At 42.1% G+C, this 15,639-nt stretch overlaps 1 long non-coding RNA gene across 1 annotated transcript; it reads right to left on the minus strand.

Annotated features, from left to right (window-relative positions):
• Positions 1 to 781: 781 nt before the first annotated feature.
• LOC144935527 (uncharacterized) lies at positions 782 to 15,236 on the minus strand. Its single transcript, XR_013637323.1, has 3 exons — positions 15,119 to 15,236; positions 6,754 to 7,036; positions 782 to 1,821 (listed from the first exon to the last, which is right to left on the minus strand). It is a non-coding gene; the product is annotated as an uncharacterized LOC144935527 (long non-coding RNA).
• Positions 15,237 to 15,639: the final 403 nt, after the last annotated feature.

Raw genomic sequence — 15,639 nt, forward strand, 5'->3', positions numbered from 1 at the left:
TCGGGGCCAGTGTGTTAGAAGCTTACCAGTGAAGACTGATGACCGGCAGAATAGGCCCTGGGACTCCCCTGGCTCGCTGTCCTTGTCAGGGCCGAGCAGGGCAAGCCAGTGGCGTGGCCCCAAGAGCTCCAGGACCGCTGCTCTTGTAAGAGCAAGGCCGGGTTAGCTGGGTGCCGGGATCCGTGCTTGACCAGGGCCGGATTAGATAGCCTCCCCTAGCACTCATAGCGGAGGACAGGGAATAGGACCGTCAGGGAATAGTGCTAGGGGTGTTTCCCATTGAGTACGGGTGAAGGGGCCGTTACCCCTTCAAGTGTTGTTACGTCGTCTGTCTCCCTGAGAACTCACTAGGCATGTACTCAATGTTTCTTCTTTTATAGCCATCCAGTTGCTCGTGAAGGGTACAAAACTCCTAACCTCGTGTGCAAGGTATAACTAAAGAGCACATTGATGTAGAACACATGGTTCCAGTGGCATTTTGACTGGCATGCTCTTTCTTTAACGTAACTGCAGTAATTAAAGCATGCTAATACCTTGTCATTAGCAGAGAAAGGTGCGCTAAGTGGAACGCCATCGCATGTGTTAAAGTCCGTTCAGGTGACATGTTAATCATGAACATTGCAGTTTAACTCAACAGCGAAAGTGAATGTAAGGCTGAGCCCCCCCCCCCTCCCCCGCCTGGCAAAGGACACTTACAACGCAACACAATGCGGACTTACATAGCGACGTCTAAATGAGACCGCATCGCAGGACGCTGTACAGAAACAGTGGGGATGTTTATTGCACAGAGAAAGGCGGTACAGTGGTACGACAGCGGCACAAAGAGGAAGGTCTTGAGGCTGGAATGGAACAGGGGGCCCAGCGCAGATGTTCTGGGAGTAGGAAGTTCCAGACTATGGGTGGCAACAAAGGAGAATGAACAATTTCTCACTGTGCAAAGGTTGACTGAGGTTTTTTGACGGAAACTATTGGATGCGGGAGCAGAGAGCGTGGGTTGCGGCGCAGTGAGACGAGGGAGGAGGGCTCGACAGGGCTGGGTCCATGGAGGATCATAAAGATGGTGAGGACAGTTTTTAAGTGGATCCAAGATTGGACTTAACCAGAGTAGAGGGTGGAGAATGGGGGGTGATGTAGTCTCGTTTACAGGTACAGGTGAAGAGTCTGGCAGCAGCTTCTTGGATCGTCTGGAATTTGTAGATGAAATATTGAATGAGGCCAGAGAATTGTGGAGATGAGATACGACAGAAATGCATGAGAGCTCGGGATCAGTGGCAACCACACTTTAATGTCAGAGCTTAGGAGGTAAACACTCAAACTGGAGTCTTTCCTGAGAGAGGGCTTTTTGCCGATGACGAATACCTTAGTTTTTTGGCAACGTTTACCTGGAATAAGTTACAATCAATCCAAGATGATGCCACGTGGGAGCAGAAGTTGAGGAGGGAGATGGCAGGCAGGAAGCTGAGGTTGGAGTAAAATTGTGGGGGGGGGAATGTAAATGTGACAGACAGTACAAGTGAGACGATACATATGAGACAGGCAATGGAAACAAGACAAGCAGTGCTAACCAATGTATGTATGTATGTTGAACTTCTTTCGCACTGAACGTAGCCAACTGTGCTAATCAGAGGTGCAGGGGAAAGACAACAAACTAAACATAATAAAGCAGTTCGAAAAAAGAGTTTTCAATCTAGATGGTTTAAAAGTGCATAGCTCCAGTGACTTCCTAATATTGGAAGGAACAGCGTTCCAGACGGCCGCAGATGGGCATCTGAAAGTGCGCGATGCGGTGACCATCTTTGTTCGATGGCTGGCCGAAATCCGCTGTGAAAAAACAAGACACACAGTAAACTTAGGGCAGGCAGAACAAGCGAGGCAGATAGCGCAATTCAGAGTGCAAAATGAAACAGAGTTTATGCAAGCGGACTTGACAACAGCAACCCACACGGTACAGACAGGACGGACAAGACACAGGAGACAGACAAAACGCGCGTCAAACAATCCAAGGCAGACGATGCAAATGAGATAGTGCAAACAAGACTGACGACACAATTTCTGGGAGTCTCAACTGGAACGTATAGTGAACCGGAAGCCCCTTTCCTCTGTCAGCCCCACCCAATGTTACATAGACACACCCACTCAATCACTAGCCCTACTCACACCGTTTATTCAGTTTAATTTCATTTATTAGGTATAGCCCTGTGAGCCATGCGGCTCTTGACTCGGGTGCAACGGCAACAAACAAAAACATGAACAAAGAACATCATAAAGTTGACTACGCCCAACAGAAAAATCCAGGAAAAATCAGCAAAGTCTTCCATGTTGCCCACCTGCCACATGTTGACCTCAACCTACTGACCACACGCCCTGTGCTTAGTTTGCTATTCCCCCCTGCACCTCCGACTAGCACGATTGGCTACGTAAGGTGCGAACGAAGTTCAACATACATAGAGACAATTCTAGATTTGAAGCTTTCGTGACTGCAAGGATTCATACTCTTAGTTCTTTCGGTAAAGTCACGTAGGTAAAAAATTGTATTAAAATTAATAAAATTAAAATAAAATAAAAATAAAATAAAATAAAAATCATTTTAATTTCATTTTTTACCTACGTGACGTTACCGAAAGAACAAAGAGTATACATAGAGACACCCATTACTCAGGTAGTCCAACCTCTCACCCATATTATGAGTCATACATTAATCCAGATACGTATCCAGGACAAAATCCAAACACATTTTTACAAGAGCTTCGTGACTACAGGACAGCCGTTCGAGCATCGGGGACTGTGCCGGTCAAACAGGGACATTTTGTTTGCCAAATATCAACCAAGCAAGACAGACAGTACGAATTGGATAAACAGTATACATTTACAGTACGAACTAGGCAGGCAGTGGAGTAGACCCTACAAATTATATATACGATGAAAATTAGACAGTTTAATTGAGATAGGCACAATTACTAAGATGGCGTTGATGAAGACAGAGTAGAAATAAAACAAAATGTATGAGACGGTACAAAACGAGACAGGATAGGAGATTCCGTGAACAACATCAGTCTCTATAAAGCATCACGGTTATTTGTTACATGCAGCCGAATATATATGCCATTCAATTATGGTGTAGCTTATTTAAAATTTAAGTCTGTGTGAATGTGAGTGATGGACTACAGGCTTTAAGCAATTTACGTCAATGTGGAGGCATTCCTCCAACAGTGGATTGAGAATGAATGATTATGGTTATTTTAAAACTGGGGCTAAGCATGTATCTTCCCCAGTGATTAATCACTCCAATATCAGATCATCTCCCACAATACTGTTCTATTGGCAATAGCCTTAGTGAGCTCGTTCATATGTGCACAAGGAATATATGTGCCTCGATAAACCCATCCCTTTCATGGTCATGTTTAATTTAATAACTTTACAATTTAGTTTTACATAACGCCAATGTAAACGCATCTCTGGTTATTGTAATAAAATTGATAACAATGTTTTTTTTTAATGCATATTGCTGATGACAGCGACAATGGATAAGATGATGATAATAATAATCATGAGCTAATGAAGGGTATATCTGATTCATTATTTTGGTATTACATAAAACCCTCAATGCATGTTTTGTTCGAAGAATGACAGGAGTGTGATATAATAAAAGTTAAACAATCATCAAATTATTTGTCGCGTTGTGCCAATTCTAAGGGATAGTTGATTGACCATATTTCACCACACCGTGTTGGCTTGGTGATGGCAATGAGCATAGATAGGCGAGCATAAACGTACAATACAACAAGCTGTTTTATTGCACTGCCCTCTGATTCAAATGCTGCTGTGGATTGCTGAAGGTTCAAAGGATAAGGGGGGGGGGCGGCTAGAGGGGGGCTAGATCCTGGACTGCTTCAAATTTCCCACCGCCTCCGATGCTAACCGTTGCTGGGACTTGGACTGAGATCGCTGGGTTCATACCACAGCGCGCTAACCACTGCCACTCCACCCCGCACGGGATTATTGAGGGTTAAATGTCAGAGAGCAGGTGTGCAGCATAAAAACACACACACACATAAAATCAATCTCATGAAGAAGCCGGGCTTTACATTTACCAGCTTCTTTTGGCATCAAGGATTTCAACAGGAAATGCCAAGATCTTTAATCCTGCCAACATCCTTAATCCATATTCAAGCATTGTCCAGTATTTATAGCTGCTCTGTCAGGGTTTAAAGTTATGAAAAGTGCTAATGTTTAAAAAATATATATATATATAGACCTGCCCTGTTTGAAATTTGCTGCACTAAATGTTTACTTTTTTTTCATTCCCAAAGATTAAATTTTATTCCCCTATTTAAGTAATTCAAACCCTTGCCCTAAGTATGCCGTCACGTTCACAGTTTTGCACTTTGAATCTCTCTGAAACACATGACATCAACTCACAAGGAAAGGAGTTCAACGAAAGAAAAAAAAAAGCCACCACCAAAGTATAGGTGTGGGTTATTTTTTATAATTTCGTCACTTTTTGGCTTCCATGACTTTGTTGAGTTACATTACCGGCACCTGCGACAAAATCCCCAAAAGTTAGGAAACTTGAGAGCAAAATGTTCATTTGCGAATTTAGCGGCCTTTTGTCAGCAGTCATGCACAGTGGCATTTTGTGTGTGTGTGTAGCGTTTTCTGAGAAACAAGAATTCTAGCCGATGGCGTGATGCCAGTGGCGGTGCTGCTGAGACTGTGGGCAGGTAGTGCATTAGCGGCACGGCGAAGACGACGGGGAGGTTTCTGGGAGTATTGGCAGCGCTGTCAGAGTAAGGCAGCTGAGTGGGTGGGAGTGAGGGTCAGGTGGGGCGTGGTGGGGTGGGGATTTCTGCAGCGTGTTTTGGCAGATCATATTCCCTCGTGACTGACGTCCTGAATTGTTCCCACTAAACCGGTTTGGATGTGATCGTATGCACTATTGAAAAAAAAGTACAAGGAATACAAAAACAAGTAAAGGCTGTGAACTAGATTAGATGTACTTTTTTTTAAATTTAAACACAATTTTCGCTTTTTGTCCATCATCAAACAGTTAATTATGCCTCATGCCCCCTCCCCCCTCCCAAAAAAATCTAGGTCAGCCACACATTGCATTCGTGTGCTTTACTTCGAAATCATAACTGCAAATAGTGCTCCAAAGGGCATCACATTATAAAGACTAAACCTCTAAGCATTTCTGTTTGTGCATTACTGTTTAACCATGCATTGTGGTTGGGTTTCGTAAACGTGCCAGCCGGTTGTATTTATGAAAGGTAAATGGTCAAGATGTTTTTTTCCCCTTAACTTCAGGCCACTGTTGATTTTTGGTTCACTTGACATTGTCGAAGTGTTGAGCTCTGGGGCACATTCGGCAGAAATGTCAAAAGTGATATGTAAAGCATCGTCTTAAGAAAGAGATTTGGATAAGCATATTGTTGGCCAATGATAGAAAGGTCAAATCTATCAATGTCACGTGTATGTATCGTGCTCTGTCTTGGGCCTGGTTGCTCAAGAAACACTGTAAAGTGTCGGTGAGGACCAGCAAATGAATGCACTTTAGCATTTGGGTATATCGTCATTAGTTGTGCAAGCTGTGTACAGGTACACATGGAAGAAAATGCCCCAAGGTATTGTATTGTAATTAAAAAAAGTATGTGTTAATCAGTCCTCTATATTCTAGATTTGAAGCTTTCGTGAATGCAAGGATTCATATTCTTAGGTTTTTTCGGTAAAGTCACGTAGGTAAAACATCAAAAATAATAAAAATAAAATTAATAAAAATAAAAAAAATAAAAAAAATAATAAAAATAATAATAAAAATCACGACGTTTCGGAGGCAACACAAGTCTCCGTCATCAGGTGGGACCGTCACAGCCGGATTAGATGCATCAAGTGAGGCAATGATTCAAGATGTAATCCCTTATTAATTTTGATGTTTTACCTACGTGACTTTACCGAAAAAACCTAAGAATATGAGTCCTCTCTATGTGCAACTTTATTTCATATCGTCTCCTTCATTATATTTAATGTCCATGGCATTAAATTTGGTATGCTTTGTTGTGCCAGGAGATGAATATATATATGTGTGTGAAGTCGGCAGGCGCAGTCATAATAATCACATGCGATGTTATTATACGTACAGGCAATTTGCTGGCCATCAGCACTTTCGAAGGCAATACGAACTTTCTGCTGTGCCTGCCGGAGAGGCTGCTGCCGCTGTCTGTTATTGGAATGTCGGCACCTGCGTCAGTCATTGCTGAAACAGAATCCCCAGTTTCCACCTGTGAGTATCCATGCTCGCCTGCAGCGGCAGGTCACGCGTGGCTAACTCTGGGCCCATTTAGCACCCCACCTCCCCCTCCGCTCCGCTCACCCCCCCCACTCCAACCAGTTCCAAATCTGAGCCGACACAACGGGTTTTGTCAAGTCGCTAATGAGCTGGAACTGGGAAAGCTGTGGCGATGAGAACAGACGACATACCTGGATCACAAACCTCTAGCTAGAGCCAGAACCGAGGTCCTCGTTGGTATTGTGCAATCTGTGCAAGGCCCAACAGGCTATAATACACACCTTTATCATTATAATATTATTTTAGTATTTTATTATTTTACAATATTATTTTATTATATAATTATACTATATAATTTTGTTATATTATTTTATTATGCTTTATTTTTATTTTTATTATAATTTTTGTATTATTTTATTACTTCCCTTCTACGTGACTTTACCGAAAGAACCAAGAAGATGAATACACACCTGCTCCACGGATCCTGCTGTTCACGTTCATGTCAATTCGTTCTTGTGATTTTCACCTATTTTTGCCTCGTCTATGCAAACACTGGAAAGCTGGCTTTGCTCGCCCAGGGATTGGCCCTTTTCTGGTCCAGGATTAGCAGCATGGGCCCAGGCTTGTGTCCCGACATTCTTTGAGCCATTGGGATCCATCAGCCCAGCCCTCTACACTGCTCGTATCTCCGCCACCTCCACCCTCCCTCTCTCTCTACTCCCTGTGAACACAGGGCGGGAGTCCGGAAGCAATCTGTAAATAGAGTTTGTTTGAAACAAAGTTTAATGCAATCGTGCGTTAGATTAGATAACTGCAAGTTAAAATCTATTTATTTTTGTCATTTTCCACCGTGTAATTTCAACACAAACACGGCAGGCAGAGTTCAACTAGGGAGTGACGTCACCGTGTGGGCCCGCCACGGTGCTGAGATGTTAACTACCTCGCCTGGTATGCAGGAGGTCGTGGGTTCAATCCCGACCCTGACGTCTGATGTATATTTGTAGTTTGCATGTTCTATGTGCGCTAAGAGTATTTGGCTGCTATACATTTCCACATGATACGCCACCTCCTTGAGCTATCATTTGTGGCCAGGTCGCTTCTGAAAAAAAGAACTAAATTGGTCAGTGGACCTTACCTGGTAAAATAAAATGAAATAGTGTTTTAGTTGAGTTTGCTTGTCTCTTACGCGTTTACCCCATGGCGTCACGGAGAGTTCTGGATGCCCAGCTCCAAGCTTGTGGCATGGTAAGATAACCATGCCCAAGAGTCCGAATGACGAGGTCGCTTGGGGTTGGGTCAACCTGATACGGCTGCTATGGGAACATGGCCCCCGTGTGAGAATGGAGCTTGCGCAGATTTCAGCGGTTGTGAGAACATGGCATCTGGCCCCTTTCGTCTTTAAGAGAGAATCTATCTACTTCAATTGTGGTGACATTACCACGGCGCTTGCCTCAAGCTATGCACTTCTTTCGCATCGTACGTAGCAAACCGTGCTCATGGGAGGTGCGGGAAATCGGAGGTGCCACCAGGTGTACTTTTAGGTAATGCGGTTTGACAAATGCTTTTCGCCACGAGGTAATTTTCCTGACCCACGTGTTTATGGGTTAAAAGATAAAGGATGATTTGCAAATACACCACCAACATTCCTCGCGAGAGCAATTTCTCATTCAATTGGCCAAACATCCCTCCTGAAAAACAATGTTAAGATTTCAGTGAGGCTTTCTTGGATCGACGACAACGGTTAAAATATTTGGTTTTGTCTTTCATAAACATCCATACACAATATTAGTCGATATCTTGGGAACGATGAGTACAATGAAAAACAATACAAATGCTGTGATCCTGCCAATATTGGTAACAATAATAATAATAAAAGTGCCAACACGTTCACATCAACCTATTGCAGACAATGTGTTAGCTGTATTGGTTGAATAGTCATTGGTATTCAACTAATTAATATGAAACCATTTCAATGCTGCTGTGGTGTAATGCTTAGCTCTACGGAGGTCACTGGTTCAATCTCTTTATGCAGCAGTTGAAACAATGGTGCAAGTTTATTAGAATCTCCCCCCATATCCACCCAGCAGTATAAATGGGTAGAGCACAATTAGTTAATTGGCAGGTCACGTGTAGTGGTAGGGTAAATGTGGGACTACTCCCACGTCTTCCCTGATATTTGGCCTGTGTGGGATAGTAGACCAAATATACCCTCTAGAGATCCCTCTCGAGAGCTCTCTCGAATGGAAACCCTTCCACCGGCAATGCTGTTAGGAAGAAATTCCAGGGCCGCACATTTACTTATTTCATTTCAAACATATCCTTAAACTAGCTTTGGCAGTGTCTTTGGCCTCCGTATCTCCATCACGGTCATGTAGACAGTCGCTCACACATTGAAAGTTGAATGACACTTAAACATCTTCCATGATGATGCTGAAAACAAACATCTTTCAAACTAGATTCGAAGCCTTCGTGACTGCGTATGTGACGCAGGAGAAGTTGATGGAGGCAACGCGTATTTATAACAATTTAATTCAGTACAGCAGAGTAACGACTCTAACACTCGAAGAGGTTTCGATTTAAATCTTTCGTGACTGCAGGGATTCATCTTCTTGGTTCTTTCCGTTAAGTCACGTAGAAGGGAAGTAATAAAATAATAAAAAATAAAACATAATAAAATAAAATAATTCTCACGACGTTTCGGCTACAACGCAAGCAGCCGTCTTCAGGTGAAGAATGAGACACTGCCAAGCTAGGAGCTTATATATAAGCTTCCCTTCTACGTGACTTTACCGAAAGAACCAAGAAGACTCGAAGAGGTATCGGCCTCTTCACCCGGCCTATTCGAGGAAGTGTTCCCCAGCTAACGCTCCCCGTTAACTCCCTACTTCTCTCTATCCCAGACCTTCCCAAAATGTAGGCTAGCTAGCCTGGCCCAGCTTCGGCGCAGGTTCCGACCCTCAGCCACACGAGTCTGGCCCTTACAAGGACATCAGACTTCGCTGGTCTGAGGTCGCCACGGCTTGCCCTGCTCGGCCCTCACAAGGACAGCGAGTCAGGGGAGTTCCAGGTCTAGCTAGCTGGCCTTCAGTCTTCACTGGTTCTTCATATTGATCTATACCCAACGACGTGGAAAATAAAATACAATAATAATAGAAAACGACGTTTCGGTTGCAACACAAGCAGCCATCATCAGCTAAGAATGAATGATAAAACACAGACACGGAAACAACATAGGCAGACACACATGCATGTGTATCATTCATTCTTACCTGATGATGGCTGCTTGTGTTACAACCGAAACGTCGTCTTCTATTATTATTTGATTTTATTTTCTACGTGACTTTACCGAAAGAACCAAAGAGTAAACATCTTTCAATCAATCAAAAGGAATTTTTGTGATGGTAATTCTCGAGAAACATTCTCATTTAGCCATCCAGAGACAGGTGTCTCTTTGAAGACATTTTCCCACCTGTTCAGCTTATTTCACGCCCTCTTTAAAGAAAAATACTTACATTTTCAAAAAGGTAAAGTTTGCAGACAAACCTACGGTGTATCGATTTCCCTTGTACTACTTTTCGTCGTCGCGATATATTTGCGGAATGACAAACATCTTTCCGACAAATCAATATGGTACGTTCATACATACCGAGCATGTGCCTGTGCCTTGCTAGTTAGTGGGATAGGAAATACCGACCCCCTTCGGGAGTGATTGCCTCCTTACATCGGCTCGCGATCCTGCACAGGGGCCAGGCCTTTCCAAATGAACTCCCAGAATAGTCAGCCTATTTATTCATTTATTTTAGTTGGCAAGTCACAGATAGTTTACTGGTCATTTCAGATTCACAGCATTGTGAATCTGATGTGAACATTTATTTACCGTTGTGTCCATGCAGTTTGTTTATGAATTGTTCTTTCCAGTCACTATTACATTTTTTGAAGAATTACCATTATTAAGTGTTAACTCTAAAGAATCATTAGCATCGTGGTGGAGAAAATAAGTAAAACTAATTATTTACCGTTTACATAGGGGAAATGCAGAGGTAACGTTACATGACAGCATATAAGCTCTTAATAAATTGTAAATCGTGATGCTTACGAACTGAATCGATGAGTTCAGAGTTTTGGGTCGTTGGATAAGAGCTAACAACTCTTACACAAAGTAGTGACTTGAGCCAGCTCATTAAAATAAATCCAGAATGACTTCCACATTTATGGCAGTCAAAGCACCATTCGTTTGCCAGAAGTGCATTTTACTACAGGCGGAGCTGTGCAATACATCTGCTAATATTATCCCAGTGTCGAGGTGGGAATGGCCACTTAAAAGCATTCCTTTCAACCGTGCCATTATCAAGTGAGCCAACTCGTTAAAATCCAATATAGTTCACAATAACTGACATTGTGTCAATTTTACAGACACAATGAGGGGAGAATCTTGTGTCAGGTGTCCGGTTCTGTGACTGCAGTTTGAGCTGTGAACTCGCATTGAAACCCGAGGGTAAGCGTCACGTGATTAAGCGGACACTGAAGAGACGGGACAGACAATACAAGGGCATATTCGACATGCAAGTCCCTCGTGTGTTTTGTTGGTCAAACACAGCGATCTCAGCGCCTCTTGTTACCAAAGCACTGGGGGTGGTATTTTTTTCTACACGTATCAAAAGGCATCAACGTACTTGAAAACGCATCGGACGGAGGTGTCAATTGCGTATGTACGTTAAACAGAGTTGTTGAGCAACATTGTTTACTTCTGTGCGTAGAGGTGAGGAGGTATGTTTTGTTTTTTCGTTCGGATGAGCTGGCAGTAAATAATTGTAAGAGGAAAGTTAAAGGTGCTTGCAAAGAATTGTGGGTGGTCTTGCGTTATTCGGCTACGGTTATCACATTTATTGCCAATTTTCACAACATCTCACCTCCACTACAGGACAATATATATTTGGCATCAATAAAAAAAAGTGGCAAGCAGATTGTAACAAAAACATTCCGAGACTAGTTTTTATTTTAAAATGTAGCAATTTTCTCTTCAAGAAAGAGCATCGCACAATCTATTCCCACGCCACTTATATTTAGAGGTTTGACAATTGGGGAAAAATAATCACAAATTCGCACATTTTTATTCATTATAATTGAGTGGGGAAAACCAGCCCACTGCCAGGATTTTTATTTTTTTTATGGACTTTTTTTGAAACGCATTTATTTTCTTTGTTTACTTCTGCACACTTTTAAGACAGCCTCAATTTAAAAAAAAAATGTGTCAAACAATGAAAGGGGTATTTTGAATGGGAGACGCATTAAAACTCGCAGCACATCCTGGATAAAATACCAAACGGGACCGGCCGCGTTATGGCTGAAACTTTCACGACGAAAAAAAAAACATGCATGGGTAGGAATTATAAGGCGATTCTTCATTGCAAGTCGAAAGAATTGAAGACAAATGACGTGCTAATGTTTCTTAAAAAAAAACACAGACACACGCACACAAAGGTAAAGAAGAGATTGCTGAACAGCCGGACGTGCACTGGGAGTCTTGGAGGAAATGGTTTCCGTGTGCACGCCTCCCACTGCTGCTTGAGCTGCCGTTGCCATCAGGCACAGGATGACAGGTGACTGGCTTCAGAATCTTGACTTAAAGCTTTCGTGACTGCAAGAATTCATATTCTTTGGGTCTTTCGGGAAAGTCACGTAGATAGAACAATAAAATAATACAAATAAAAATGAAGTTAATACAAAATAATAATACATAATTCACTTTAATTTTTATTTTCACTATTTTATTGTTCTATCTACGTGACTTTACCGAAAGACCCAAATAATATGGCTTCAGAATGTCCAAGGTGTACAGGCATTCCAGGAACAGCGAGCCTTGGAACCAATTATGCAGGAATACGTGTCTATTTCTGGACACCCTGAATCCCGGGACAGGTTTCATGCCTGGGAATGATGAAATCGCCACCCTCGTCGCAAAAAAACTCGAACGCGCAAATTCTGCACAGATACAACGCAACCTTAATTTGGAGCAATGCTCCTCAACAAAATGATATTTAACATCGCAAAACTCTTGTGTTTTTGGCAACCATCTTATCCGCAAAGCCCATAATTTGTGGGTCCAATTCGCTTGTGCTATCAACTCATTTTTGCATGAAGATGAGTAAAGGGGCCGTGATTTAGGCACTTTTCACAGTTCCCGCCTACACCTCGGTCCCGAGTGAGGCGGACACGTGACGTTGTATTGTCATGGTTATGTTGCAATGTTTTTTTTTTACGTGGAAAAGTGGAGATGCATTCGCTATGTATTAGCTGCTGGAAGAGAAAACAGTTACGGAACTTAATGCTAAGCATATACCGACGGATTGACAAGCCTGTTGCTGTATCACTGCAGTAGAAAGACATACGCAGTGACGTGCAAGTGAATGGTTGGCATAATCCCATAAAACACCACCGGCACCAGCTACGTACGGTATAAATCCAAAGTGTATATAAATTTGAATGCACAAAATGCACTTCCACTGCTTTTAGAAAGGATTCGGTGTTGTTGAGAAAACAGTTCTCGTTTATCACGGAGCAGTGATGCTGTGTGGCAATCAATGCCAGTAAACTGTGTCATTGTACCGCATGATTGGTGTAAACATGATACAGGACATGTTGCACGAGTCACACGGCTGCGTTGGTGACCCTAAATGTGGTTCATGTCGAACAATTCATCAGTCAGGATAACTCCATCGCCTTCACAACTTAATTTGACAATCCGACAAGATGCATGATTCATACGCAACGGTACATGCATTCCAAATGCACACGTGATATTATGTATTGGATAGTTTATTGTTAACAGAAGCTAACCTCATCATGGGACCTCCTTTGCCAGTACCAAATTATGAGAATAGGTTTTCCCCCTGCTTGTCTTTGTGCTGTGTACGCCTTTTGGCGTCCTCTGGTCTAACACCTTTTGAGACGAGGCTCCAAAGAAAGCTGTCTCTGGTGTGGACCAATCAGTTTCAAAAACAATGCATACATTATCAGAGTACGTTTTTTGTTTGCATTCTGACCGCAAGTATTGTGGTTAATGCAAACATGATTCCTTTTAAAAGGTTTCAGTTTGGTGTTTAACATGTTAACACCTGTTTTGTTGCCAGAAAAAAGGGTAAACCTATTCTCAGAAACTAACCTATAGTGAAAAGAAATATGAAATACAAAAACATTTATAATATGACAACAACAAAATTGTGATATCTTCTTGGTTCTTTCGGTAAAGTCACGTAGAATGGAAATAATAAAATAATAAAAATAAAACATTATAAAATAATTCTCACGACGTTTCGGCTACAACGCAAGTAGCCGTCCTCAGGTGGAGAACAGGTCTGTCATTCAGACTCTATTATTTCCATTCTACGTGACTTTACCGAAAGAACCAAGAAGATGAATCCCTGCAGTCACGAAAGCTTTAAATCGAAAAATTGTGATAGTGCATTGGCAGTGGTGCACACGCACAATTAACACAAATTCAACACATTTGTCAATACCGCTGCCCTAAGAGGTAAAAGGGCCATTACCCAAAACATCACCTATGATACATTTTGTCCACGAAGGAGGGTGACGGCTTCGGAATGTCGCCTAACATACATTTTTTTCCCTTCGAGAGCAGTGCTATTGACACATTTGTTATCATAATTTAGGACCGTTAACAATGCTCCGTGTGATATAAATATTGTAGTGAATTATCAAAATAATAAAGAGGGGTCTAACTTACAATAGAACAATAACATATTCTTAGGTTTTTTCGGTAAAGTCACGTAGGTAAAACATTAAAATTAATAAAAGTAAAATAAAATAAAAATCACGACGTTTCGGAGGCAACACAAGCTTCCGTCTTCAGGTGGAACCGTCACAGCCACGACAGCTGTATCAAGTAAATGAGGCTGTGACGGTTCCACCTGAAGACGGAAGCTTGTGTTGCCTCCGAAACGTCGTGATATTTTATTTTATTTTACTTTTATTAATTTTAATGTTTTACCTACGTGACTTTACCGAAAAAACCTAAGAATATGAATCCTTGCAGTCACGAAAGCTTCAAATCTAGAACAATAACAGTTGTTTTGACCGATATTCGGTATTCTGAGAACTGTCAATTCAATTTCTCCTTCTTTCTGCTGGAAATAATTGAATGATAAGCACGCTTGAGGATGCGAGGTATAAATTTCGATTTAAAGCTTTCGTGACTGCAGGGATTCATATTCTTGGCTCTTTCGGTAAAGTCACGTAGAAGGGAAATAATAAAAATAAACATACTAAAATAAATAAATGCAAATAAAAAATAAATTCAAATAAAAGTAAAATAAAATAAAATTCCCTTCTACGTGACTTTACCAAAAGAACCAATAATAATAATAAAGATGCTAGGTATGCTAACAAAACTTCCGAAAACACACACCGCAGGTGTCTCTTTGTGAAACTATTAAACGGACACTGTTGGCGGGTTGTTTTTCTGTTTCAGTCACGTTAATGACAATTAGAGGCTTATTTCTGCAGGATATTGTCTGATTGCAAACACAGTCTCTGGAAAGCGTTCCTAAAATATTCTCGAGGGAGTGACCATTATCTCTAGCATGGGTCTAGTATTACCGACAATTATCTGATTACCTGACCTGGTTCGAGTTATTACCAGATTAACCAGCTGAAGCAAAGCGAGGCCACTCCCTTTGGCAAAGCATCTTAAAGGTGCTGTTGCTAAAAATGAACGTATCCATCTTCTTAAGGTCAGTTTAAGTTGCTCATAAAGTACTGTGAGCACGCTAACACAGGAAGGGCATTTGTGTATGCATTGGCAAACGGAATCCAGACCTCCAGATCAAGGCTATTGAGACCGAGGCCAGGTTTCTTCATCTGTTAATGCCAGACTGCTTGTGGTGGGGTAAATGGTAGGTCTCGCATCCTCTTCAAACCATCTGGCCAGAGTGGAAGCATGTGCACCAATCTCTTTCCCTTGCCACTCATGATGATGGAGGCTGTCCATTGGCAGTTGGTGTGAGACCTGAGTGGTGTGAAACAGAATTTGGTTGAATACGATGTATCTTGATTTCTAAAAAAACACACACCACGTTGTAAAAGTCTCCTCTACAATCAAGCAATACACCAGGACGCATTTACAGATTGTCCTACGTGACATTGTTGTGAGATAATGGGAGACGAAAACTGCCTCGGCATCAGGGATATATTTGTTGACCACCCATGTGTGTTTGTGGCAAATGCCCACCTTGTGATTTGCAGCTGGCGGTAATATGATATCCCTCCCCGCAAAGCCAGTGCCTCTGCCTGTTTGCTAAAAGCTGAGTGAAGGCCACCGGTGGCTGACTATGAGCCCC

Source organism: Lampetra fluviatilis, chromosome 13 (genome assembly GCF_964198595.1).
Source record: "Lampetra fluviatilis chromosome 13, kcLamFluv1.1, whole genome shotgun sequence".
NCBI classification, from domain to species: domain Eukaryota; kingdom Metazoa; phylum Chordata; class Hyperoartia; order Petromyzontiformes; family Petromyzontidae; genus Lampetra; species Lampetra fluviatilis.